Raw genomic sequence first — 25,340 nt, forward strand, 5'->3', positions numbered from 1 at the left:
ACATATGTTATAAACTCCACACTGTACTTCTGTTATTTCATTTAAGCTGTCAGTTATCTTTTTAGAGATTTAGATAAACAGAGACATGTTTTTATTCTTTCCAGTGCTGCTTATTCCTCTGCGTAGGTTCATATTTCAGTCCTTTTACTTCAAGAGCTCTAAAAAAAATGTCTTATAGTGCAGCTCTATTGGTAATTGATTCGTTTAGCTTTTGGATGTTTAAAAAGTGCTTTACCTTGCCTTAATTTTTGAATGATATTTTGCTGAGTAATATTCTGAGTTGGTGATTTTCTCTGACACTGCTTTTTTTTTTTTTTTTTTTTTTGTCATTTGACACAGAATCTTGCTCTGTTGCCCAGTGTGGAGTACAGTGGCACCATCTCAGCTCACTGCAGCCTCTGCTTCCCGGGTTCAAGCGATTCTCCTGACTCAGCCTCCTCAGTTGCTGGGATTACAGGCGCGCACCGCCACACCTGGCTAATTTTTGTATTTTTAGTAGAAACGGGATTTCACCGTGTTGGCCATGCTGGTCTCGAACTCCTGACTACAGGTGATCCACCCGCCTCGGCCTCCCAAAGTGCTGGGATTATACGCATGAGCCACTGCGCCCAGCCGACACCGCTTTAAAAATGTCCTCTCACATTGTTTCCCATGAGGAATCCACTGACACCCGTATCGTGTCAGTAGGACGTCTGTGTGTTACTGGCTGCTTTTAAGATTTTCTCCTTATCCCTGGTGTTGAGCGATTGGATTATGATATGCCTTGGTGTGGTTTTCTCTGTGTTTTTTGTGCTTAGGTTTTTAAATTTTGATTTTAATTTTTTATTTAATTTTATTTTTAAATTTTTGGACCTGTGGGTTTACAGATTTCTTCCAATTTGGAAAATCTGGGGGTGTTTCATCCTCAGATATGTTTTCTGTCCCCATCTTTGTCTCCTCTTCTTTGAAGATTCCAGTTATACGTGTATTAGGCCACGGCTCTCTCATCCATTGCTTAATTTTTTGTTACTGTGCCTTTTTCTCTATGTGTTTCATTTTGGGTAGTTTCTATTTTTTGTCTTGAAAGTAACAAGTCTTTCTTTCTCAATGTCTGATTTGCTGTTAATTCTACATATTTTTCAAATCAGACATTGTGATTTTCACCTCTAGAAAATGCGGGTATTAAAAACAAACCTTCCATGACTACTTGATGTTTTGAACTTGTGGAATAAATACAATTTTAATAATCTGCTAACTCTAACATCTGTGGCAGCTCTGGGTTGGTTTTAATTGAATAATTTAATCTTCTCAATAGGGATTGTAATATCCTTCCTTTCATGCCATATCATTTTTTTAGCAGATTTCGGACAATGGAATTTCACTTTGGTGAGCGCTGGATATTTTTGTTTTCTTATAATTATCCTTGAGCTTTGTACTTGGTACAGTTATATGGAAACAGTTTGGTTCTTTAAGGTCTTGCTTTTAAGATGTGTTGGGCAGGATTGGAGCAGTGCTTTACTAAGGCTCATCGTTTTCAACAACTGAGGCAAGGCCCTTCCATGTCCCATACCAACTGCCTGTGAATCATGAGGTTTCCAGTCTGGCTGATGAGAACGGCACTGCTCACTTCTGGCCCAGTGTGTGTGTGACCCTGTGATCCTTCTGGCCCCATGTGTGTGTGACCCTGTGATCCCTACTCCATTTGGGTGGCTCTTTTCTGGCCGTGGGCAGTTTGTGCAGCTCAGGGCTCGCTCAGTGCTGGACGCTCTGCAGGCCCCTGGGCCTTTTCTCTCCCTATCCCGGGAGGGCTCAGGCGTCCCATCTCTGTCCTGCCAGGTCTGCCGCCTGGCCTCCCCGGGCTCTCAGCATTGTCTTCTCTCTTAGGCAATGAGCTGGGGCCGTTTTCTGCTGGCTACATCTGTTTTCCATCACACGGATCAGTGCTTTGTTGGCTGATGCCCAGTAACTTGAAAACAGTTGCTTCATATATTTTGTCAGTTTTTTTGGTTTTTGGTTGTTTCAGACAGAAGAGAAAGTCTTGCCCCTATAATCCCATCTTGTTCTAAAGCAGACATCTCTGAATTCTTCTGCAAGCAGGTGTGGTAAAATAAATAACATCATAAAATAATGACCACATTCACATTCCCAAGCTCAAATTTAAGAAAAGATGAAAATGACGCAATCCTGGTGTTCTCCATCTGTCTTTGAAATGCCGTTGCCTTAGTCAGGGCCATTCGGCTTTAGTTGGTGTCCTGAACAATGGCAGAACCTCAGTGCCTTAAAACAGTGTGAGTTCCTGCCCCACTCACACAAAACCCTGTGCAAATGTTCTTGGCTGGGCAGCTCTTCATTGGAGGCTCAGCTCTAAGCCGTGGGATAGCTGCGTGTTTTGTGCCTGAGCTCTGTGGGATGTGTCAGGCCAGTCTGTCTCCATTTCGTCTGTGGCTGCCCACTTCTGGCAGAGGCAGAGGTGAGTAGTTGTCACAAGCCAAGCTGTTTAGTCTGGCTTGGTAAGAACATGTTTGCTCTGACATTGACCCAAGGATCCCAGCTGTGCCCCGCCTGAAGCTCCACCATCATCCGTCCGTGGCCTCGAAGCTGTCACGGAAGGGGAGAGAGGAGGTTATGTGAAGGCTCTCTGCTCCCACCTGCTCGGAGCTGATGCGCTGTTTCTGCTCCCAGCGCACTGGAGAGACAGCACACGTCTCAACCCAGATGCAAGGGTGCTGGGATGCGGAGGTCAGCTGCCTGTCCAGGAAGCCCAGATGCAAGGGTGCTGGGATGCGGAGGTCAGCTGCGTGTCCAGGAAGTGGAAGTGGACCGTGAGCTTATCAGTTTTTGATAGCTGTCCCAGAGTTTAATAGCACACAATTATTGCTCGCTCTCTTAAAACTTCCTCTTGCTAGTTCATTTGTGTGTGTGTGTGTGTGTGCGCGCGCTCTCCTCAACAGTGTTCTGTTGACAAGGATGGAGCAGCTCTGCCTGCTTATCACTTTTCAGAGAGGTCTGTGATGTTGATATTCCCTTTGCTTGCTTCTGTGTTCTGGGACTTGACTTACAGTGATTTTACCACCTCCCAACCCAGCTTCTAATGTGGGCTGTAGCAAGTACTACCACAGATAGTTTTAAAACTCTCTCCCTCCTCTTCTCACAGGAAGCATTTTGTTATCATTTGGGGATTAAAGGCGGTTTATTTATGCATCATGGCCCAGTGTGATGATTGCACTAAGGGTAGAATGGTTTCAGCGACTGGAACCATAGGTCACAGCCGGATTGCTTGTAATCTAGTTGCTTAACTGAAGACTTTTCTCTAAGGGATGGGACAGATTTGGGTTTGACCTCACACGTGCCCTGGGTAATTAGAGAAGTAATGGGTCACCAGTGGAGGCTTAGCAGGAAGCCAGCAGGAATCCCGAATTCTCAGCCTGGATCATTGGCTTCTGGGGACCAGGAGCTGGATGTTTAAGTGGTTTTACTCAGATGTAAACCATGCCTCCTCCCCTGCCTGTGGCTGGGCCGTCCGCCATACCCTGAGCCTGACTGCGGTGCTGCCCTTTAGCCAAAGAGCCCCGGCTCTTCCTGTTTACTTAGCGCAATTCTAAAGTTGTGTATGAATTTGTAAGAGCTTTGGAGAGTTGCCCCACTGCCTTCTCTCCCAGGACCCCTCAACTGCCCATCCCTGTTCACCTCTTGTAGGTGTGGAGTTTGGTTGGGCACACAGAGGGGTATAATCTGCCAGGCCTGTTTGCCACAGGGGCTCAGCAGCTTTTTCTCCACAAGCTGTAAGCTAAGAATTATGATGCCTGCTCTTTTACCCACTAATTGCATCATCCAGCTTTCTTTTCCAACATATTTTTAAAATATTTTTATGCAAGTTGCACATGTTCATGTTAGAAAAATTTAAAAATAAACAGGAACAAAATGAAACAAATTACTCACATTGCTGTCATTCAGGAGAAACATTAGTTGGGCTTTGTTCTCAGATGCACACACAGAAGCATTCAGGCGTGTGTAGTGCGTAGCAGTATTTGTCTACCTGTTAATATTTATCTGTCATGTATCTATTTTCAAAAATTGGGTCATGATACATGTTCTGCTCTATAATGCACTTTGTATGGTTTTAAAATCTGGGAATATATTATGATTGTGTGTGTTCAATAATTAGAGGCCTCCATCATCATTGTTAATGACCACACAGTATTTGTTTGAAATGGCCGAATCTGCCTAACAGAATTTTTATTATGGGTCATTTCTTTGTTTCTACTTTTCTGCTCCTGCAAACAATATTTCCAAAATGTGATTGCATGCATTTTTGTGTGTGTCTGTCTAGATTGTTTTTACGGCACATTTCTAGAGAAATCTTTTTTTAAAAAAAATTTCAGTAGATTTTTGGGGAACAGGTGGTGTTTGGTTACATGAATAAGTTCTTTAGTGGTGAATTCTGAGATTTGGGTGCACCCATCGCCCGAGTGGTGTACACTGTATCCAGTGTGTAGACTTTTATCCCTCACCCCCCTCCCCCACCCTGCTGTAGAAACATTCTGGGAGGTTTTGATCTGCACCAGGGGTGGTGGTGGGCCTACGGTGGGCTTTCCCTGTTGTGTTTTCTTCCTGGCCCCTGTTCATATTATCCTGCGGATGGATGTTCTCTGTAGCTGAGCAGTGGTGACTGACTTACTACAGGACTAATATAGAATGCACCTTCGTTGGGGAGCCTGTAACGGGTCAGGAGGGAGGGCTGAAGGGAGGGTCAGGGGCTGAAGGCACCGTCTCTGACCCCGGGATGGTGGAAATACAGCCTGTGTAAGTGCTCATGTTTCTTTGCTGAGTGACTGCATTTTGATTCTTACAATTTGTTTTCTCTCCAAATGGTTTGATTTTCGGTATGCCGTAAGAGCCAAACCATCTAGCGTTTGTGCCTGTCGTGTGTGTTTATTTGCCAGCTCTGTCTTTATCCCAGGTTCTGACAGTTCGCACCGTGTGGCTTGTCCGTGTCTTGTCTGGTCTCTGCCTCACAGTCAGCTGTTCTTACCAGACCCATAGTCACACCGGGCCCTGCACTGGGAGGAGCTCACAGAGCAGCCAGCCCAGCGCCCTGCCTGCTGTTCCCCAGGGCGGAGCCTGGTTAGCCATGGTGGTCCTGTTCTGCAGAGCCCCGGAATGCTGAATAAAAGAGTGCTCGGCCTGTCTCGCTTCTAGAGGACTCGCAGGGCTATATCTCTGGCCACAGAAGTTTTTTCAAATCCTCCTGTTTCGCGTGCATTCCTGTTGAAGGACACTTTGTTTCTGTACATTGTTGATTCACTGACATTGTTAACGAGCTGTGGCCGGGAACACTGTCCCCCATTCCTGAGTGGAGCTTCTCCACCACACCTGTTCCTTGTGAGGGCCGCACAGACAGAATGGCAACACTGTGCTTTGGGGCCGTTTTAAATGGCAAAATCACCAACAAAAGCACAAAAAGTGTGAAATGCGTGGCCCTAAATAGACCTTGAAAAAGACCCTGTTTACGGCAGGAGAGTGGAAACAAGAGGGCCGCTGTCAGCTTTACCAGCTCAGCTGTGGACCTGGGTATCGGGTGACTCCGATTTTTCCCCATTCTGCGCCTGTCCACAGATAATGGCGGAGGTGCTCCAAGTACTGATTTTCGAGGTGAAGTCACAAATTTGGAATCTGCAAATAATGCAGAGGGACTGTATTCTCCGGCTGGTAGCTCCTAGAGAGAGGCTCTGTGCTGAGGGCCCAGGGACCCTGCCAGCAGGTGCCCTTGCCGTGTGACCACCTCAAGCGAAACCGGCCTTGGAATCTGTGCTGCAGGGTTTACATTAGTTGTTGAGAACAGGACAGTTGGCTGGGTGCAGTGGCTCACGCTTGTAATCCCAGCACTTTGGGAGGCTGAGGCGGATGGATCTCTTGAGCTCGGGATTTAGAGACCAGCCTGGGCAAAATGGCAAGACCCTTCTCTACAAAAAATACAAAAATTAGCTGGACATGGTGGTATACGCCTGTAGTCCTGGCTACTCACTTGGAGGCTGAGGCAGGAGGATTGCTTGAGCCTCGGAGGTTAAGGCTGCAGTGAGCTGTGATTGCATCACTGCACTCAAGCCTGGGCAATAGAGCCAGACCCTGTCTCAAAGAAGAGAGAACAAAAAAAGGAACCGGACAGCCTTGTGCAGAATAGCACAAGACAGTGAACAGTTTAGCAGTCCCTAACTAATCTTCTTTAGGGGAGAAAATGTCTTGCCTTTCAGACTAGATCAACTCTAAAATTGTTATATTTAATTATACTATTAGGAAGTCAGAAAGAACACGCCACGTGGAGGCCCTGCTGGCGGGTGCTGGGGATGGAGATGAACTCAGCTGGCTCTCGGCGATTGACTCACAGGGGGTCTGGTGGGCAGGGGGTTGGACTCCACTGACCTGTGGTGTGACACGGTGGAGACTATTCTTGAGAGGGATGGGAAGGCTGCCTAACTGAGGGCTGAGGAAAAATGCACCTGCGTGGTGGAGCTGGCAGCAGGTGCAGGGCATGTGCCAGCCTTGAGCTGGGGTCCTGGTCTGTGCTTTCCGGATGTGCTCCCTTGAGGACGTGACCGCACCCCTTGAAGCCTCGGCTTCCCCATCTGTAGGGGTCCTGAGGAGTAAGGAAGGGTGTGCATGCAAACCTCCTAGCACACAGCCAAGCACAGTAGATGCTCTTGCAATGGATGCTACTTATTACGTTACGGCTTGCATGGAATCCTGCACATTTAAGTGCGATAAACTGAAATATGAGGCCAAAGAAGTCTGAAGGAGGGGTAGCCGCTGGTCCAAGGCTCAGGAGGAGGGAGCAGGAGGGACTTGGGATGGCTGTGACGGGGCGGTGGCAGTTCTCCGGGTGGAGAGTGGGCTGCGTGGGACTCGGGATGGCTGTGACGGGGCGGTGGCGGTTCTCCGGGTGGAGAGTGGGCTGTATGTGCTCGCAGGGCTCGGTCAGCGTCAGCGGTTACTTGATGTGCTGACTTTAGTTGAAACAGATACTTGGATGCAAACAGGAAATTACAAGGAAGCAGAGTGTTCACTGCATTTGAGAATGGCAATTTTGTCTAACCCACCAGACCTATGTGTTTAAGAAACATCTGATTTTCCCTTTTGAGACAACACTTTCTGCCTTCCGGGGGTCCAGGACATGATCCGTGAGTGTGCCCTTCCCTTCCCAAAGCCCTGTCTTTATTTTTTAAAAAGGAATTATCGATTTCTAAAGTGTCATACTCACATAGATCTATGTTAAGTCTTTGCTAAGAATTACGGACAATAAAAACGGAAATTCAAAAGCAAAAATAAACAAACAAGTGGGACTACATTAAAGTAAAAGCTCTGTACGGCCAAGGAAATAATCAACAAGATGAAAAGGCACCCTATAGGTTGGGAGATAAATATTTGCAAACCATTTATCTGATAAGGGGTTAGCATCTAAAACATGTAAGGAACTCATACAGCTCAGTAAAACAAACAAAAAACCAAGCTTGCTAAAATGGGCAAAGGACTTGAATAGACATTTTTCTTTTTTATTTTATTATTATTGTACTTTAAGTTTTAGGGTACATGCGCACAATGTGCAGGTTAGTTACATATGTATACATGTGCCATGTGGGTGTGCTGCACCCATTAACTCGTCATTTAGCATTAGGTATATCTCCTAATGCTATCCCTCCCCCATCTCCCACCCCACAACAGTGCCCAGAGTGTGATGTTCCCCTTCCTGTGTCCATGTGTTCTCATTGTTAAATTCCCACCTATGAATGAGAATATGCGGTGTTTGGTTTTTTGTTCTTGCAATAGTTTACTGAGAATGATGATTTCCAATTTCATCCATGTCCCTACAAAGGACATGAACTCATCATTTTTTATGGCTGCATAGTATTCCATGGTGTATATGTGCCACATTTTCTTAATCCAGTCTATCATTGTTGGACATTTGGGTTGGTTCCAAGACTTTGCTATTGTGAATAGTGCCGCAATAAACATACGTGTGTATGTGTCTTTATAGCAGCATGATTTATAGTCCTTTGGGTATATACCCAGTAATGGGTTGGCTGGGTCAAATGGTATTTCTAGTTCTAGATCCCTGAGGAATTGCCACACTGACTTCCACAAGGGTTGAACTAGTTTACAGTCCCACCAACAGTGTAAAAGTGTTCCTATTTCTCCACATCCTCTCCAGCACCTGTTGTTTCCTGACTTTTTAATGATTGCCATTCTAACTGGTGTGAGATGGTAGCTCATTGTGGTTTTGATTTGCATTTCTCTGATGGCCAGTGATGGTAAGCATTTTTTCATGTGTTTTTTGGCTACATAAATGTCTTCTTTTGAGAAGTGTCTGTTCATTTCCTTTGCCCACTTTTTGATGGGGTTGTTTGTTTTTTTCTTGTAAATTTGTTTGAGTTCATTGTAGATTCTGGATATTAGCCCTTTGTCAGAAGAGTAGGTCACGAAAATTTTCTCCCATTTTGTAGGTTGCCTGTTCACTCTGATGGTAGTTTCTTTTGCTGTGCAGAAGCTCTTTAGTTTAATTAGATCCCATTTGTCAATTTTGGCTTTTGTTGCCATTGCTTTTGGTGTTTTAGACATGAAGTCCTTGCCCATGCCTATGTCCTGAATGGTAATGCCTAGGTTTTCTTCTAGGGTTTTTATGGTTTTAGGTCTAACATTTAAGTCTTTAATCCATCTTGAATTAATTTTTGTATAAGGTGTAAGGAAGGGATCCAGTTTCAGCTTTCTACATATGGCTAGCCAGTTTTCCCAGCACCATTTATTAAATAGGGAATCCTTTCCCCATTGCTTGTTTTCGCTTTTGCTGCCTGCCTCTGTTCATTCCTATATATAGAAAATCCTAAAGATTCCATTAAAAACTATTAGAACTAATAAATTTAGTAAAGTTGCAGGATACAAAATCAACATACAAAAGTCAGTAGCATTTCTTTAAACCAACAGCAAATTATCCAAAAAGGGAATCAAGAAAACAATCTGTTATGATAGCATCAAAAAGAATAAAATAATTAGGAATAAATTAACCAAGGAGATGCCATAACTGAATGCTAAAAACTATAAAACATTGACAGAAAAAGACTGAAGAAACAAATGGATGGAGCATTATCTTGTGCTCATGGATTAGAAGACTTAATATTGTTTAACTATCTGCACAACCCAAAGTGATCTTTACATTCAATGCAATTCTTGTTACAATTCCAGTAGCATTCTTCACAGAAACAGAATTAAAGCAATCCTATAAAATTTGCATGGAACCACAAATGACCCCAAACAGCCAAAGCAATCTGAAGAAAGGAGAACAAAATATGAGGCATTACACTTCCTGATTTCAAATTATATTACAAAGTTATAATAATTAAAACATTATAGTACTGGAATAAAAACAGACAAATTGGCCAAACAAACAGAATACAGAGCCCAGAAATGAACTCAGGCATAGATGATCAACTAACTTTCAACAAGGGTGCCAAGAATACACAATGAGGAAAGGGTCGTCTCTTTGTAGGAGAGCAGTCTGTTGAATGGCAGAGTGATGCCGTCTTGAAGCAAAACCACCATGATGATCAATGTTTGACTCCACCATACCAAGGTGTTCTGCAGCAAGATCTTTAAACTGCAGCATAGATAAACACTCATAAAGATGCTTATCTAACCTCCTCAGTGGTCACAAGTTTCACAAGAAAGTCTGAGATGTGACCAACTCTACATGTTTTGTCAAAAGAACCTACTATAAAAAGGATATTTTCTGTGTAAGTAAGTCTCTATTAAATATTGCTTTCTGACCAAAAAAAAAAAAAAACGGAAATTCAGACTTACTTTAAATAAAATATAAGGCTGATGTTGGTAGAGATGGAAAAATTTTGACTTAGCACAGATTGAAACTCTTAGATTAATATTTTTCTGTGGGGACAAAAATAAGACTATAACAACTTTCAGGCAGGAAGATTTCTTCACTGAGAATTGTTGTGGGAAAGAAACATGGCTTTGGAGACAAAATGCGACAGTGTCTGTGTGTTTCAGCAGTGGAAAACAAAGGCTGCAGTTTATCTGAAGTCCTTGTCATTAAATTTATGCTCCTTTTCCTAGTCATAGCCAAGCTTCCTTTTGGGAATAAGATGAAACTTGTTGCATCCTGGCATGAAGCAAATATTTCTAAAAATCTATAACCAGCAGAGCAACACTTTTAACTTTTAAAATATCAATTAAAGCAGATACAGTTACTCATGATTGTAACTTACTCAAACATGTGGGATGTTTGTATTGGCATGGCAACAGGCGGCTGATGTTAGTCTTGAACACTTGTTTTCTTGTGCATGTTTTTGTCATTGTATAATTTTCCTGGATCAGTGCCCATGTCACCCTATCCATTCACGTTTACCCATCCATCCATAACCCCCCTTTCATCCATCCATTCATCCATCCATCCATCCATTAATCCATTCATTCATCCATCTATTCATTTATTAGTCCATCTGTCTGTCCATCCATAACCACCTATCCATTTATCCATCCATTAATCCATCCATCCATCCGTTCATTAGTCCATCCTTCTGTCCATTCATCCATAACAACTCAACCATCTATTCTTCTATCTATCCATTAATTTACTCATCCATCCATCTGCCCATTTATTAGTTCATCCATCTGTCCATTCATCCATAACCACTCATCCATCTATTTATCCAGTCATCCACCCACCCATTAATACATTCATTCATCTATTCATTCATTAGTTTATCCATCTTTCCATTCATCCATAACCACACATCCATTTATTCATCCATCATCCATCCCTCCATCTATCCATCCATTAATGCATTCATTCATTCACCTTTCCATTCATTAGTCCATCTATCTGTTCATTGATTCATAACCACTCATCCGTCTATTCTTTCTTCCATTCATTAATTCATTCATCCATCTGTCCATTCATCCATAACTACTTATCCATTTTCCAGTCAGCCATCCATCAATGTATCCATTCATTAGTCCATCTGTCTATTCATCCATAACCACTCATCCATCTATTCATCCATCCATCTATTAATCCATTCATTCATCTGTCCATTCATTAGTCCATCCATCTGTCCATTCATCCATAATCACCCACCTATCTATCCATCCATGATGCGTGCATCCATCCATCCACACATACATCTCTCCATCTAGCTACCCACCCATTCACCCGTCCATCCATCCCTCACTACTGGAATCACTGTGAAGTGTCCCACAGTGGTGACAGCAGCAGGCTGTCAGGTGCTAGTGGTCCAGAAGAGGTCAGGCTGTGAGGCACACCGTGCCCTGCAACACTGTGCCCCTGGAGCCACAGCCCTGTCCCTGCTTCCTCGTACCCCCTCCCATATTTTAAGAATAGTGTTGGAAGCCTAGCTAGAGGGTTATAGAGAAGGAGATAGCTGTGGAAGGAGCCCCACCTGTAGACACACACCTCTTTTCTCCTAAGTTCAGAATGCACTGATTTTAAAATACAACTTTCTTATATTTTTTGAGGGGAGGTTAGAGAAGCCTCCTTTGCTGGGAAGTTCCTCAGAGTTCTGTGTCTAGCAGTCCTTTTCAACTGGTTATTGAGAACATAAAGCTCCAAAGAAAATGATTTGGGTGAATATGTTCCCCGTTCTTCTGAGGATCACAGCCAGCTAGAATCTGGATGCTGGGATAACCCATGCATTGCACGCAATGGATTCTGCGTTGAGATTCTCCTGTTCTCAATTTCTCATGGGAGAGGGACTGCCAAGTTACCAGGACTCTGAGGACTCAGTGCCGAGAGAGGAGACTGCGTCAGCATCACAGTCCTGGGGTGAGGGAACGGCCATGCTGGCTGCTGACCGGAATAACCTGAGGTAAAGTGAAGACGTCCACGTGGAGAGCTTTCAAGAGGGACTGCTTTGGCTTAATTTTATTCTTCTTACATGTTCTATTTTGTGTCCGCTCGCTCAGAAACTTCCTGATAGTTCATCTTCAGCCCATCCATTGTCAACACCTCTCGGGTTCATTATTTCTCACATAACTCTGTCCTGTGGTATTTTCTCATTTATAAAACTGTCTTATTTAGCACTTTAAAAAGCGTTTCCTCATTCACTCATCAGCTTTGGCTTGCCTTTCTCGCCTTCCTAACAAGTGATGTGTATGTGGGAATTCCCCTAGGTTAGATCCTCTTTGAGTCTCTTAGTAACTATTTGGTATAAATATTTCTTGATTCCATTTTATGATTCATTTCCTCAGTGGAGGTCATTAAAACACAGCCTGATTTGAGGCTTTTATTTATTTATTTATTTATTTTGAGACGGAGTCTCTCTCTGTCTCCCAGGCTGGAGTGCAGTGGCACTGCAAGCCCCACCTCCTGGGTTCACGCCATTCTCCTGCCTCAGTCTCCCAAGTAGCTGGGACTACAGGCGCCCGCCACCAAGCCCGGCTAATTTTTAGTAGAGACGGGGTTTCACTGTGTTAGCCAGTATGGTCTCGATCTCCTGACCTCGTGATCCGCCCGCCTCGGCCTCCCAAAGTGCTGGGATTACAGGCGTGAGCCACCGCACCCGGCCAATTTGAGGCTTTTAGAAAAGCAACAAGCAAAACTCAATCTGTTTCACTAGAGCCTGGAGTCAGTTACTTCCTGGGCTTGGTTTGTGAAGAGGGGCTTCCTGCCTGCTGGTTGGCTGAATCCTGGATGAATGCCCAGTGGGATTAACATGATTCATCCATTTATTTTGCTCAACTCAAAGAACACACTGGGTCTTTCTGAACAGGAACCACCTCAGTTAACCCGTACCGTTGTTGAAACTCTTCCCGTTCAGTTGTTTGAATTCTGACACTTCTCCTAAGTTGGCTTCATCTCAGCTGCCTGCCACATTTGCACCTTCTAAGTGAAGGAGCCCCGTCCTCAGCCACGCTGCCTGCCTGCCTGGGATGCTGAATTTTATGTCGACTTGGTTGGGCCACTGCACCCAGATATGTGCTGAGACATTATTCTGGATGTTTCTGTGAAGGGGTTTTTAGAGGACAGTAACATTTAAATCTGGAGACTTTGAGTAGAGCCGACTGTCCTCTGTGGTGTGGGTGGACCTCGTCCAGTTAGTTGAAGGCCTTAACGGAATAAAGGCTGACCTCCCCTGAGCAGGAGGGAATTCCACCAGCAGAGGCGGCTTTTGGACTGGAGCTGCAGCTACCATGCTTCCCCGGGGCTGTAGCATCAGTAAGCGGCCAGCATGAGGACTGCTGTCCTGGGTCACGCGCCCACCCAGGTCCAACCAGCTGCGGTCCAGGAGTACCAGGTCATGTGACACACATTGCAAACACTGGGTTGGTCAGGGTTCTCCAGAGAAATGGAAACCACGGGATGTGTGTACGTGTGTGTGTGTGTGTGTGTGTGTGTGTGTGTGACAGAAAGAGAGAGAAGAGATGCAGAGAGAGAGAAAGAGATGCAGAGAGAGAGAAAGAGATGCAGAGAGAGCTGTATCTGAGAGGCAAAGGTGGTCGGCTGCCTCCCCAGGCTCTGGTCTGGAGCAGGTGGTGTGAGAAGGCATGGAGCGAGGCACCCCCTGCAGACTCTGGACTTGCCAAGCCACCACCATCTCAGCCAGCTCCTTAAAATACACCTCCCTTCTGCCTCTCTCCTCACCTTCAACCCACCTCTCTCTCTGCATCCCTCCCTCTCTCTGCATCCCTCCCCTCCCTCTCTCTCTGCATCCCTCCGTCTCTCTGCATCCCTCCCTCTCTGTGCATCTCTCTCTGCATCCCTCCCTCCCTCTCTCTGCATCCCTCCCCTCCCTCTCTCTCTGCATCCCTCCGTCTCTCTGCATCCCTCCCTCTCTCTGTGCATCTCTCTCTCTGCATCCCTCCCTCCCTCTCTCTCTGCATCCCTCCCTCCCTCTCTCTCTGCATCCCTCCCTCTCTCTGTGCATCCCTCTCTTTGCATCCCTCCCTCCCTCTCTCTCTCTTCATCCCTCCCTCTCTCTGTGCATCCCCCTCTCTGCATCCCTCCCTCCCTCTCTCTCTCTCTGCATCCCTCCCTCTCTCTCTGCATCCCTCCCTCTCTCTCTGAATCTCTCTCCCTCCCTCTCTCTCTCTTTCACACACACACACACACACACACACACACACACACACAATGCACGCATGTACACACATCCTGTGGTCTCCATTTCTCTGGAGAACCCTGACCAATCCAGTGTTCACGATGTGTGTCACATAACCTGGTTCTTCCGGACCACGGCTGGTTGGAACCGGGTGGGCGCCTGACCCAGGACAGTGGTCCATGTGCTAGTCGCTGCTGGTCAGGCTTAGCCCAGCCAGTGCTGTCTCCTGAGAACTTGAACTTGAAACTGTTCAGGGATTAACAGCTGGCCGTGGGGGCTGAAACTGGAGGGCTGTGGTGAGACTCCAGAGAGGCCCTGGAGGCCGCTGTTAGAGGCACAGGGGTGCTAGGGAGCCAAGCAGGCAGGTCGGCGGGGACCGGCGAGGAGTTCGATGCCTCCTGCAAGGCCGGTGTCCCTTCTTAGGTTCCATGTACCCTCAAGGCACACAGGCTTTGTGTGGTTTATGTAAGGATTCGTGCTGGGGAGAGGACCCTGAGCAGGGGCACAGACTCGGGGGCCTCACCCAGGAGGGCCTGGGACAGAGCCTGGCTGGGTTGGGTGCTGCCGGCTGCTGCCTGGGGAGGGCCTTTCTCCATGGGGTGTCCTCTTAGGGGACTGCCAGGCTGTGGCTGAGGGGTGAAGGTGGGTGGCTGCCTCCCCTGGCTCCGTTCCCACATGGGGAGCAGGTGGTGTGAGAAGGTGTGGAGCAAGCCCCCTTCCGAGTAACTCAGGTGGGAGGCATGGCCGCAGGGCCCCAGGCTGGCTCGCTCATCTAAGGAGCCGTGACTGCGCCAGTGCAGCCAGCCCCTGGCCCCTGGCGTCTCAGCTCGGCTGCTGTGCCCAGTGTTTGCCTTTGCAGGGACCTTGCGTGGCTGTCAGCGTGTCCTGGGTGTGCCCCTCACATGCCATGTGCGAGGTATGATCTTCGGGGCTGGGCTTCCTCCACGGCCATAAGAACCCCTCTTTGGGCTGGAGTTGTGGCAGGTTGCCGTGGGCCACACGTGGTGGCAGGTGCTGGGAGCTGCCCGCTCTGCCTTGCCCTGCCCTGGCCATTTCTTCCTCAGCCTTTTTGACTGTGGCAGGCCAGAGCTGGAGACCAGGCTCAACCAGAGGACTGGACATCACCAGAGAAAGGATGCCTAGAAAGGCCTGGAGATCCAGCAGCCGTAAAGGGACCACACACGCCCTGCCTGCATCACCCCGTGTTTGCTGCTCTGTGTCACCCCGTGTATGCTGCCCTGTGGCAGGTTTGGGTGGTAGGTTAGTGGAGTAGGTTAAAAGAGTAGGTTAGGGTGGTAAGTTAGTGGCATAGGTTAATAAAGTAGGTTTGGGTGGTAGGTCAGTGGAGTAAGTTAGTAGAGTAGCTTCGGGTAGTAGGTTAATGGAGTAGGTTTGAGTGGTAGGTTAGTGGAGTAGGTTAAAAGAGTAGGTTTGGGTGGTAAGTTAGAGTAGGTTAGTAGAGTAAGTTTAGGTGGTAGGTTAGTGACATAGGTTAATAGAGTAGGTTTGGGTGGTAAGTTAGTAGAGTAGGTTAATAGAGTAGCTTTGGGTGGTAGATTAGTGGAGTAGGTTTGAGTTTTAGGTTAGTGGAGTAGGTTAGCAGAGTTGGGTGGTAGGTTAGTGGAATAGGTGAGTAGAGTAGGTTTGTGTAGTAGGTTAGTAGAGTAGTTTTGGGTGGTAGGTTAGTGAAAGAGGTGAGTAGAGTAGGTTTGGGTAGTTGGTTAGTAGAGTCACTTTGGGTGGTAGGTTAGTGCAGTAGGTGAGTAGAGCAGCTTTGGATGGTAGGTTAATAGAGTAGGTTTGTGTATTAGTCTGTTTTCATGCTGCTGATAAAGATACCCGAGACTGGGTCATTTATACACATGGACTTACAGTTCCATGTGGCTGGGGAGGCCTCACAATCATGGCAGAAGGCAAGGAGGAGCAAGCCACGTCTTACACGGATGGTAGCAGGCAAAAAGAGAGAACTTTTGCAGGGAAACTCTGCCTTATACAACCATCAGCTCCCATGTGACTTATTCACTATCACGAGAACAGCAGGGGAAAGACCCGCCCCCATGATTCAATTACCTCCCACCAGGTCCCCCCCATGACATGTGGAAATTCAAGATGAGATTTGGATGGGGACACAGCCAAACCATATCATTTTGGATGGTAGGTTAGTGGAGTAGGTTGGTGGAGTAGGTTTGGGTGGTAGGTTAGTGGAGTAGGTTAGTTGAGTAGATTTGGGAGGTTGGTTAGTGGAATAGGTTAGTAGAGTAGGTTTGGATAGTAGCTTAGTGAAGTAGGTTAGTAGAGTAGCTTTGGGTGGTCGGTTAGTGGGTAGGGCAGGTTTGGGTAGTTGGTTAGTAGAATAGCTTTGGGTGATCGGTTAGTGGGTAGGGCAGGTTTGGGTAGTTGGTTAGTAGAATAGCTTTGGGTGGTCGGTTAGTGGGTAGGGCAGGTTTGGGTAGTTGGTTAGCAGAATAGCTTTGGGTGGTCGGTTAGTGGGTAGGGCAGGTTTGGGTAGTTGGTTAGCAGAATAGCTTTGGGTGGTCGGTTAGTGGGTAGGGCAGGTTTGGGTAGTTGGTTAGCAGAATAGCTTTGGGTGGTCGGTTAGTGGGTAGGGCAGGTTTGGGTAGTTGGTTAGAGTAGCTTTGGGTGGTCTGTTAGTGAGTAGGGCAGGTTTGGGTAGTTGGTTAGCAGAGTAGCTTTGGGTGGTCGGTTAGTGGGTAGGGCAGGTTTGGGTAGTTGGTTAGCAGAATAGCTTTGGGTGGTCGGTTAGTGGGTAGAGCAGGTTTGGGTAGTTGGTTAGCAGAATAGCTTTGGGTGGTCGGTTAGTGGGTAGGGCAGGTTTGGGTAGTTGGTTAGCAGAATAGCTTTGGGTGGTCGGTTAGTGGGTAGGGCAGGTTTGGGTAGTTGGTTAGCAGAATAGCTTTGGGTGGTCGGTTAGTGGGTAGGGCAGGTTTGGGTAGTTGGTTAGCAGAATAGCTTTGGGTGGTCGGTTAGTGGGTAGGGCAGGTTTGGGTAGTTGGTTAGTAGAATAGCTTTGGGTGGTCGGTTAGTGGGTAGGGCAGGTTTGGGTAGTTGGTTAGTAGAGTAGCTTTGGGTGGTCGGTTAGTGGGTAGGGCAGGTTTGGGTAGTTGGTTAGCAGAATAGCTTTGGGTGGTCGCTTAGCAGAGTAGGTTAGTAGAGTGGTTGGGTAGTTGGTTAGTAGAGTAGCTTTGGGTGGTCGGTTAGTGGAGTAGGTTAGTAGGGTAGGTTAGTAGAGGATGTCTGTGCTGCAGGTCAGTAGAGTAGTCCATGTGGTTCCAGGCTCAGGATCAGCTATTTTGTGATTCTGTCTGCATTTATTAGAAGACCTTCTATAAATAAGTTTCCTGCATCAACAATTTGGTGACCTGATTCTTTTCATCTATTAGGTAAATTAGGTGAGTCTATTGTTGCAAGTTTTTCTTTTGTCAATAGGAGTTTACAAAGATTCAGGGGTGTGTGAAGTCTTTTCCGTTTGTGTGTGGACCCATTGTTTCCTGGTTGTGTGGTTACCAGTCAGGAAAAGCTGCTGAGCCCAGTTGAATCAGATAGCCCCGGGCGAGAGGCATTTGGACTGATCCGCAGAACCGAGAACAAAGAGGCCTTGAGTAGTGGACAGACAGCTGCGGAATCTCTGTTCCTGTCAGACTTTCCACCAGCCAGTTTAGGCGTTAATCTATTGTTAGGGGAAGGCCAAGAATTCACCAGCCAAGCAGGCTTTTTTTCTTAGGAGTGGCCTCAGCCAAGAGGATAGTGAGGGAGCTTTCTCATGGCCAGCGTTTCTAGATGTCAGATTTGGGGAGGCCTTAGCATTTTAAGATCGATGGCTGTGTTACATCAGATTTGTCTTCCCATCAGTATACAGACCTTAGCCAAGTTAAAAATGGGGAGTGTTGAGCGCAGCAGAGATCATGCTTACCAAGGGGCTGTTGAGAGTGGGTCAGAGAGCAGGGTTTTGGGGACATGGGGCTGGATGGGGGCAAGGCTAGCAACGTCTTCTTTTTCTGCCCCTGTTGGGCTGTGTGACTTTAGGCACAGGGACCCACTTATCTGAACCTGTCCATGTGGTGTGAAATGAAGGAGTGGAACTGGGCGTCCTTTCATCATTTTCCAGCCCCTTACGTTTGTCCTTGGGGACAAACAGGGGTGTCTGGAGCGGTTACCCCTGTACTGATGGAGAAGGGGCTGGGAGGGCGTGAGAGGTACCACCAGGGCATAAGGCACCAGACAGGACCTCACTGTGGGCCCCACCACGTGATTGGAGGCGCCCGTCTCTTTCCGAGGAGGATGCTGCACACTGGGCCTCCATGCCAACCCCTCGCCCCAGGTAGAGGGTGTCCCTGTGCCCAGCCTGCCCGCCGCCTCCCACGCTAGTCCTCCTTAACCATCAGCTTCCCACTGTACACCTCTTATTTCATCCAGTCCTTGCCGCAGTCCTGGGAGGCAGGCGATGTTGCCACCCTGGTTTTTTTTTGTTTTTTGTTTTTTGTTTTTTTTCCTGAGATGGAGTCTCGCTCTGTTGCCCATGCTGGAGTGCAGTGGCATGGTCTTGGCTCACCGCAACCTCCACCTCCCAGGTTCAAGTGATTCTTCTGCCTCAGCCTCCCAAGTAGCTGGGATTACAGGTATGTACCACCATGCCCGGCTAATTTTTGTATTTTTATAAGAGATGGGTTTTCACCATATTGGTCAGGCTGGTTTCAAACTCCTGACCTCAGGTGATCCACCCTCCTCGGCCTGCCAAAGTGCTGGGATTACAGGCATGAGCCACCATGCCCGGCCCACCACTCTGCTTTTATAGATATGTACACTGAGGCTCAGAGAGGCCCAGGCATCTGTCCAGGAAGCCACAGCCAGTCAGGTGGCACAGGTGGACTCTACCCCAGGCCTGCCTGTGGCCTTGTCTTTGGCCAACACTCCACCACCTGCCGTCAAATTAGAAAAGACCAACACTTGCTTGGAGCAGCTGGGTGAGGGCTATATTGTTTGCCTGCAAAAAACTATGTCTGTGTCATACGCACACATTGGGCAGCTGGGTGAGGGCTGTATTGTTTGCTGGAAAAAACTATGTCTGTGTCATACGCACACATTTTGGTTTCCCCTGGCAAGTACCTTAACCCTGAGTATGGAAGATATTCATCCTGCAGAGGTTGGGCTGGGCAGGGAGGTGAGGCCTTTCCATGAGTTACCTGCTGCTCTGGTCTCTGTGCTCAGAGCCTGGAAAGTGGTCCACTCTGCATTTCCCTGGCTGTTTCCATCTGCAGCTTGTTCGGCTGCTGCAAGCCAGGGCTGGAGACCAGGCTCCACCAGAGAGCCAGCCAACCTGTGGCTGAGTTGCTGTGGTGCTTCTGGGATGCTGGGGACGACACCCGCCCGGCACCGTGGCATGTTCCTTGAGTTAGAAGATACAGCCCCTTATTTGCACCTGTGTCCTGTTTTCATAACAGGAAGGCGTTTACAGTTTCTCAGCAGAAGCTGAGTTGAGTTCCCACTTCTCTTCATCTGGGATTTCATTTGCATGATTCTGCTGGGAATTGGCTCCCACTCCGTCGCTGTTTTTGTGGCTGTTTCTAATTAGACAGATGACGGCCTGCAGTGTTTTCCCGGACATACTTAGCGGGAAATGTGGAGTTCCTGCAGTTGTTTCACGTGCCTGGTTCTTTAGCAGATGACCGTTGGCTCTTTCCCCTCTCATGACCCCACTGTCCTTGCCCTTAACCCCGGAGCAGGGTCTTTCTGGGGCAGAATGAAATGGCTTTGGAAGAAGTTTTCAGGAACGCAAAACTGGCCAAGTTTTTCTGACTGGAAGGCAGGAAAAATACTGATTTTATATTTTAACACCCATGGAAGACGTTTTGGATTATTTTTCCCAAAGAGTAAACTGTATATGCATGAACAAACAGATTTGTGTTGTTTATTTGTAAGCCGGGGATGGGGGGAGGGGGCTTTGTATTAATGGGTGGCGTGTTCATATGTGGCCTAAAACCTGATGCTCCCAAAAGATAAATGCTAGAAATAGGTTAATCTGGGACAGGGTGAGCAAGACAGGGCGCCAGGCCAGGCTCCCAGAGCCTGGAGAGGGACCCCCTACTTCCTGTGCCCTTGGCCAAGGGCCCCATCTGACCCAGGCCTGGTTTGTCCAGCCCAAGAGCTATGCACTTTGCATTTCTAAATGTCTGAAAAAAATCAAAAGAAGAGTAAATATTTCATGCCGTGGACATTTTATGAAATTGGAATTTCAGCACCATAAATAAAAGCTTATCGGAGCTTGGCCACAGCCACCGGGTTGCCTCTTCTGTAGCCGCATTCCTGCTTCAGAGACAGAATTCAGGAACTGCAAGGCCAGGATCTGCACCTCAAGCAAAGATGTCCCCACCTGGCCTTTTAGGGAACGCGCGCACTGGGCCTGCTGTGGGAGGGGCATTTCCCTGAGCGTGGACCCGCGGTCATTGCTGGGTGAGGATTGGTGGTGATGAGGAAGGGGTTGGAAGTTCTAGGAAGTGTAACTGGCAGGGTCCCTGCTCCCACAGTAGCCCCATCTTCTTGGCAGAGGCAAGACCTGATCTCTCAAAGGCATGGGAGCGAGTGGGCCAGGGTGCAGGACCATCGGGGGACAGGGGAACCTTCCCAAGAGTGGCTCCTGGGGTTTTGGAGGGCTTGACCTGGGCTGGGGTTGACCCCTCAACTACCTACGCAAGGGTGCCGTGGGTGTGACGTGTAAATCCATAGTAATCAAGTGCAGATGTAAGAGCAATAAATGAGGTGGTGGAAAAAAAACAGTATCCTGGATGTGGATGGGTGTTGCGGCGGGGAAGTCACCAAAGGTGACGGATGCGCTTTCTTGAAGCTGTTTATCCGAAGGCCATTTCCAAAGCCGCCAGTGCCAATGTTATCATAGGTTGCCAAGGCTGGGCCGTGTTTCAGGGTGACATGAAACTTCGCTGTCCCTTGCGACCCACGTGCCCGGCCCGCACAGGAGAGCCTGGGAGCCTGTGCCTTCCTGGCTCTGGGAGCTCCTTCCCGCCTGCTGAGGCACTCTTAAGTTCTCTTCTTATGTCTCTTTTTAAGCAATACCAAAAAAGTGGGGTCAATGAACACCCCAGGACACTTACGGGGAGATGCTGTGCTCTGGAGCAGCCTGCATTGGGGTTGCCTGGCTGCCCACCTCTTACCTCTCGGGGGCCCGGGGCCTCAGGTGCACCCCTCAGTCTGTGCCCCCATGCTCCGGGGGCACTGCAGCGACTGCAAGGAGCAGGAGCACACACCAAGGCCCCGAGCACACGAGCATTCGGGGGGACCGAGGCTCCCGCCCACCCGGGGTCCATTTGGAGGTACAGCCCCTATGCGGCCACCCTGGGCTATGAGGGAGACAGCCTCTGGTGCTGGAGCGGCCAGTGGGGAGAGGCGGCCCCCAGGGCTCTCCTGTCAGAGGCAGGTGCCCCTTCTACTCCTCCCCAGCCTGCAGTCACCCGCAGGAGTCTGGAATGGGTTTTCCAGGTGGGGATTTTGCTCTGGACTGGAGGCAGGAAGACCTCTGAGCCGCAGATTGCCCGGGTGTCTCCTGTCAGATCCACCTGCTTCTTTTCGCAGGGATGGAAGCCCGGAGGCCAGGCTGAGTTACCACAGCACAAAACTGTAGCAGGGAGAGGCTCAGCCTTCTTTCTTCTGCGGTAATTGATCGTTGGTGCAGAAAATTAGAGTTGCTTTAGATCTCGCTCTGCAAGGCGCTGGGGAGCGTGTCTGAATCCTGAGGGCCCTGCTTGTGACGCGAGAGAGGTGGGAGGGTGGCAGGGGCCTGGTGCAGCGGCTTGGGGACTCGGGCCCCAAGATCACCAGGTCTAGGAACCAGGGGCCACCTGTGTGACTCATTCATTTACTTTTAATTAAAGGAGTATTCTTTTTAAGAAAAAATATACAACATACTCCAAAACGGCCGGACACAGTGGCTCACGCCTGTAGTCCCAGCACTTTGGGAGGCCAGGGCGGGTGGATCACCCGAGAGCAGGAGTTCGAGACCAGCCTGGCCACCATGGTGAACCTCATCTCTACTAAAAATACAAAAAATCAGCCGGGCCTGGTGGCGGATGCCTGTAATCCCAGCTACTCGGGAGGCTGAGGCAGGAGAATCTCTTGAACCTGGGAGGCGGACGTTGCAGGGAGCCGAGATTGCACCACTGCACTCCAGCCTGGGCAACAAGAGCAAAACTCCGTCTCCAAAAAAAAAAAAAAATCTAAAACTAAGAATAACGGTTTCCCCGCCCGAGTCTCATCCGACTGTTTTCGTTTTAGTTCTGCTGCTGGCCGCTTTTCCACCACAAGGCCGCCATGTGTGACCTCCTCTACTTCAGGCCGTCCCTGGGGATTCGCTGCTGGGAAGAAGAGGAATTTAGCAAATTTAGATTTCCACTCTTCTCCCCTTTCTGCCTGTTTGGAATTTTGTTGGTTATGTGATCTGACATGAACCAGGCTCCTTGACATTTCAACCTGACCCTCCAAACAGTTGTCTTCCATAGTCTCTCTATAGGCTGGTTATAAAAAGTTGAACCCAGTAAAACAAGGTTTAGTGTTATGATTATTTTATGACATGATGCATTACAAAAAAGTGAAACATCACCTTAAGAAGAAAATGATATTGCCATTAAATCCCAGAGAAGCCTAATATTTAAATATTATCACTGCATTTTTACATTTGCTGATTAAACTCAGAAACCTAAAATCGTAATAAAAATTATAATGTAGTTTTTCCTTTCAATTTGTCAGTACTTTGATTTATTTCCCAGTCTTCTTTGTAAATAGCTTTCTGTCCTATGCTTTTAATATTATCTCAGTTCTTTCTTTTCTGAGTCTATATTAATTGGAGAGAAAAAATGGCTTTTTTTTTTACCCTCGTTGATCTTGATCGATATATATTCCTCAACATTTTCATTGACAAGAATTTTAAAATAATTTACTGGATGATTACTTGAGAGTTGTGTTAACCTGACATCTTGTCTTGGGAAGCTGAGATGGGAGCCGCTGGTTGAGTGAAGCAGAGCTTTGGATGAGGAGGACCTCCTGGGTCAGCCTCCTGCCTCCCGAGAGAGCAGTTACAAGTCCAGGCCCCTATTTATAGGGAGCTGAGATCTCCGCAGACCCGAGTGAGGATTTGGTTCGTGGCTCCCAAATGCAGTGGGAGCTGGCTGTTTAGGGGCGTCATCACCGCCAGAGAGCCTCCACCAGCACTAGCCTTCCCCCAGTGGATCCTGCAGGTGGCCCTCCTTTTATTCAGCCTAGTGGTTCGGCAGGTGCTGGTGGAGAGTGGGTGCTGGTGGAGAGTGGGTGCTGGTGGGGTGGGTGCTGGTGGAGAGTGGGTGCTGGTGGAGTGGGTGCTGGTGGAGAGGGTGCTGGTGGAGAGTGGGTGCTGGTGGGGTGGGTGCTGGTGGAGAGTGGGTGCTGGTGGAGTGGGTGCTGGTGGAGTGGGTGCTGGTGGAGAGCGGGTGCTGGTGGGGTGGGTGCTGGTGGAGAGTGGGTGCTGGTGGAGTGGGTGCTGGTGGAGTGGGTGCTGGTGGAGAGCGGGTGCTGGTGGAGCGGGTGCTGGTGGAGAGTGGGTGCTGGTGGAGAGGGTGCTGGTGGAGTGGGTGCTGGTGGGGTGGGTGCTGGTGGAGAGGGTGCTGGTGGGGTGGGTGCTGGTGGAGAGTGGGTGCTGGTGGAGAGCGGGTGCTGGTGGAGTGGGTGCTGGTGGAGAGCGGGTGCTGGTGGAGAGGGTGCTGGTGGAGAGGGTGCTGGTGGAGAGTGGGTGCTGGTGGAGAGCGGGTGCTGGTGGAGAGCGGGTGCTGGTGGAGTGGGTGCTGGTGGAGCGGGTGCTGGTGGAGCGGGTGCTGGTGGAGAGTGGGTGCTGGTGGAGAGTGGGTGCTGGTGGAGTGGGTGCTGGTGGAGTGGGTGCTGGTGGAGTGGGTGCTGGTGGAGAGCGGGTGCTGGTGGAGAGCGGGTGCTGGTGGAGTGGGTGCTGGTGGAGAGGGTGCTGGTGGAGAGCGGGTGCTGGTGGAGAGCGGGTGCTGGTGGAGTGGGTGCTGGTGGAGAGCGGGTGCTGGTGGAGAGTGGGTGCTGGTGGGGCGGGTGCTGGTGGGGCGGGTGCTGGTGGAGAGTGGGTGCTGGTGGAGAGTGGGTGCTGGTGGAGTGGGTGCTGGTGGAGAGTGGGTGCTGGTGGAGAGTGGGTGCTGGTGGAGTGGGTGCTGGTGGAGAGTGGGTGCTGGTGGGGCGGGTGCTGGTGGAGTGGGTGCTGGTGGAGAGTGGGTGCTGGTGGAGAGTGGGTGCTGGTGGAGCGGGTGCTGGTGGAGAGTGGGTGCTGGTGGGGCGGGTGCTGGTGGAGAGTGGGTGCTGGTGGGGCGGGTGCTGGTGGAGAGTGGGTGCTGGTGGGGTGGGTGCTGGTGGAGTGGGTGCTGGTGGAGTGGGTGCTGGTGGAGAGGGTGCTGGTGGAGTGGGTGCTGGTGGAGAGTGGGTGCTGGTGGAGTGGGTGCTGGTGGAGTGGGTGCTGGTGGAGAGTGGGTGCTGGTGGAGTGGGTGCTGGTGGAGTGGGTGCTGGTGGAGTGGGTGCTGGTGGAGAGGGTGCTGGTGGAGAGTGGGTGCTGGTGGAGAGTGGGTGCTGGTGGAGAGCGGGTGCTGGTGGGGTGGGTGCTGGTGGAGAGCGGGTGCTGGTGGAGAGCGGGTGCTGGTGGAGAGTGGGTGCTGGTGGAGAGTGGGTGCTGGTGGAGTGGGTGCTGGTGGAGTGGGTGCTGGTGGAGAGCGGGTGCTGGTGGAGAGCGGGTGCTGGTGGAGTGGGTGCTGGTGGGGTGGGTGCTGGTGGGGTGGGTGCTGGTGGAGAGGGTGCTGGTGGGGTGGGTGCTGGTGGAGAGGGTGCTGGTGGAGTGGGTGCTGGTGGAGAGGGTGCTGGTGGAGTGGGTGCTGGTGGAGAGTGGGTGCTGGTGGAGAGTGGGTGCTGGTGGGGTGGGTGCTGGTGGGGTGGGTGCTGGTGGGGTGGGTGCTGGTGGAGAGTGGGTGCTGGTGGGGTGGGTGCTGGTGGAGAGTGGGTGCTGGTGGAGAGGGTGCTGGTGGAGAGGGTGCTGGTGGAGAGTGGGTGCTGGTGGGGTGGGTGCTGGTGGGGTGGGTGCTGGTGGAGAGGGTGCTGGTGGAGTGGGTGCTGGTGGAGTGGGTGCTGGTGGAGAGTGGGTGCTGGTGGAGAGTGGGTGCTGGTGGAGAGGGTGCTGGTGGGGT

General features: G+C 49.3%; 1 protein-coding gene across 3 annotated transcripts in view; it reads left to right on the forward strand.

The window, feature by feature from the left end:
* Positions 1-25,340, forward strand: part of PXDN (peroxidasin) — a 113,921-nt gene that overhangs the window by 10,553 nt on the left and 78,028 nt on the right. The gene's annotated exons all lie outside the window — the stretch shown is intronic.

Source organism: Gorilla gorilla, chromosome 12 (assembly GCF_029281585.2).
Source record: "Gorilla gorilla gorilla isolate KB3781 chromosome 12, NHGRI_mGorGor1-v2.1_pri, whole genome shotgun sequence".
NCBI classification, from domain to species: domain Eukaryota; kingdom Metazoa; phylum Chordata; class Mammalia; order Primates; family Hominidae; genus Gorilla; species Gorilla gorilla.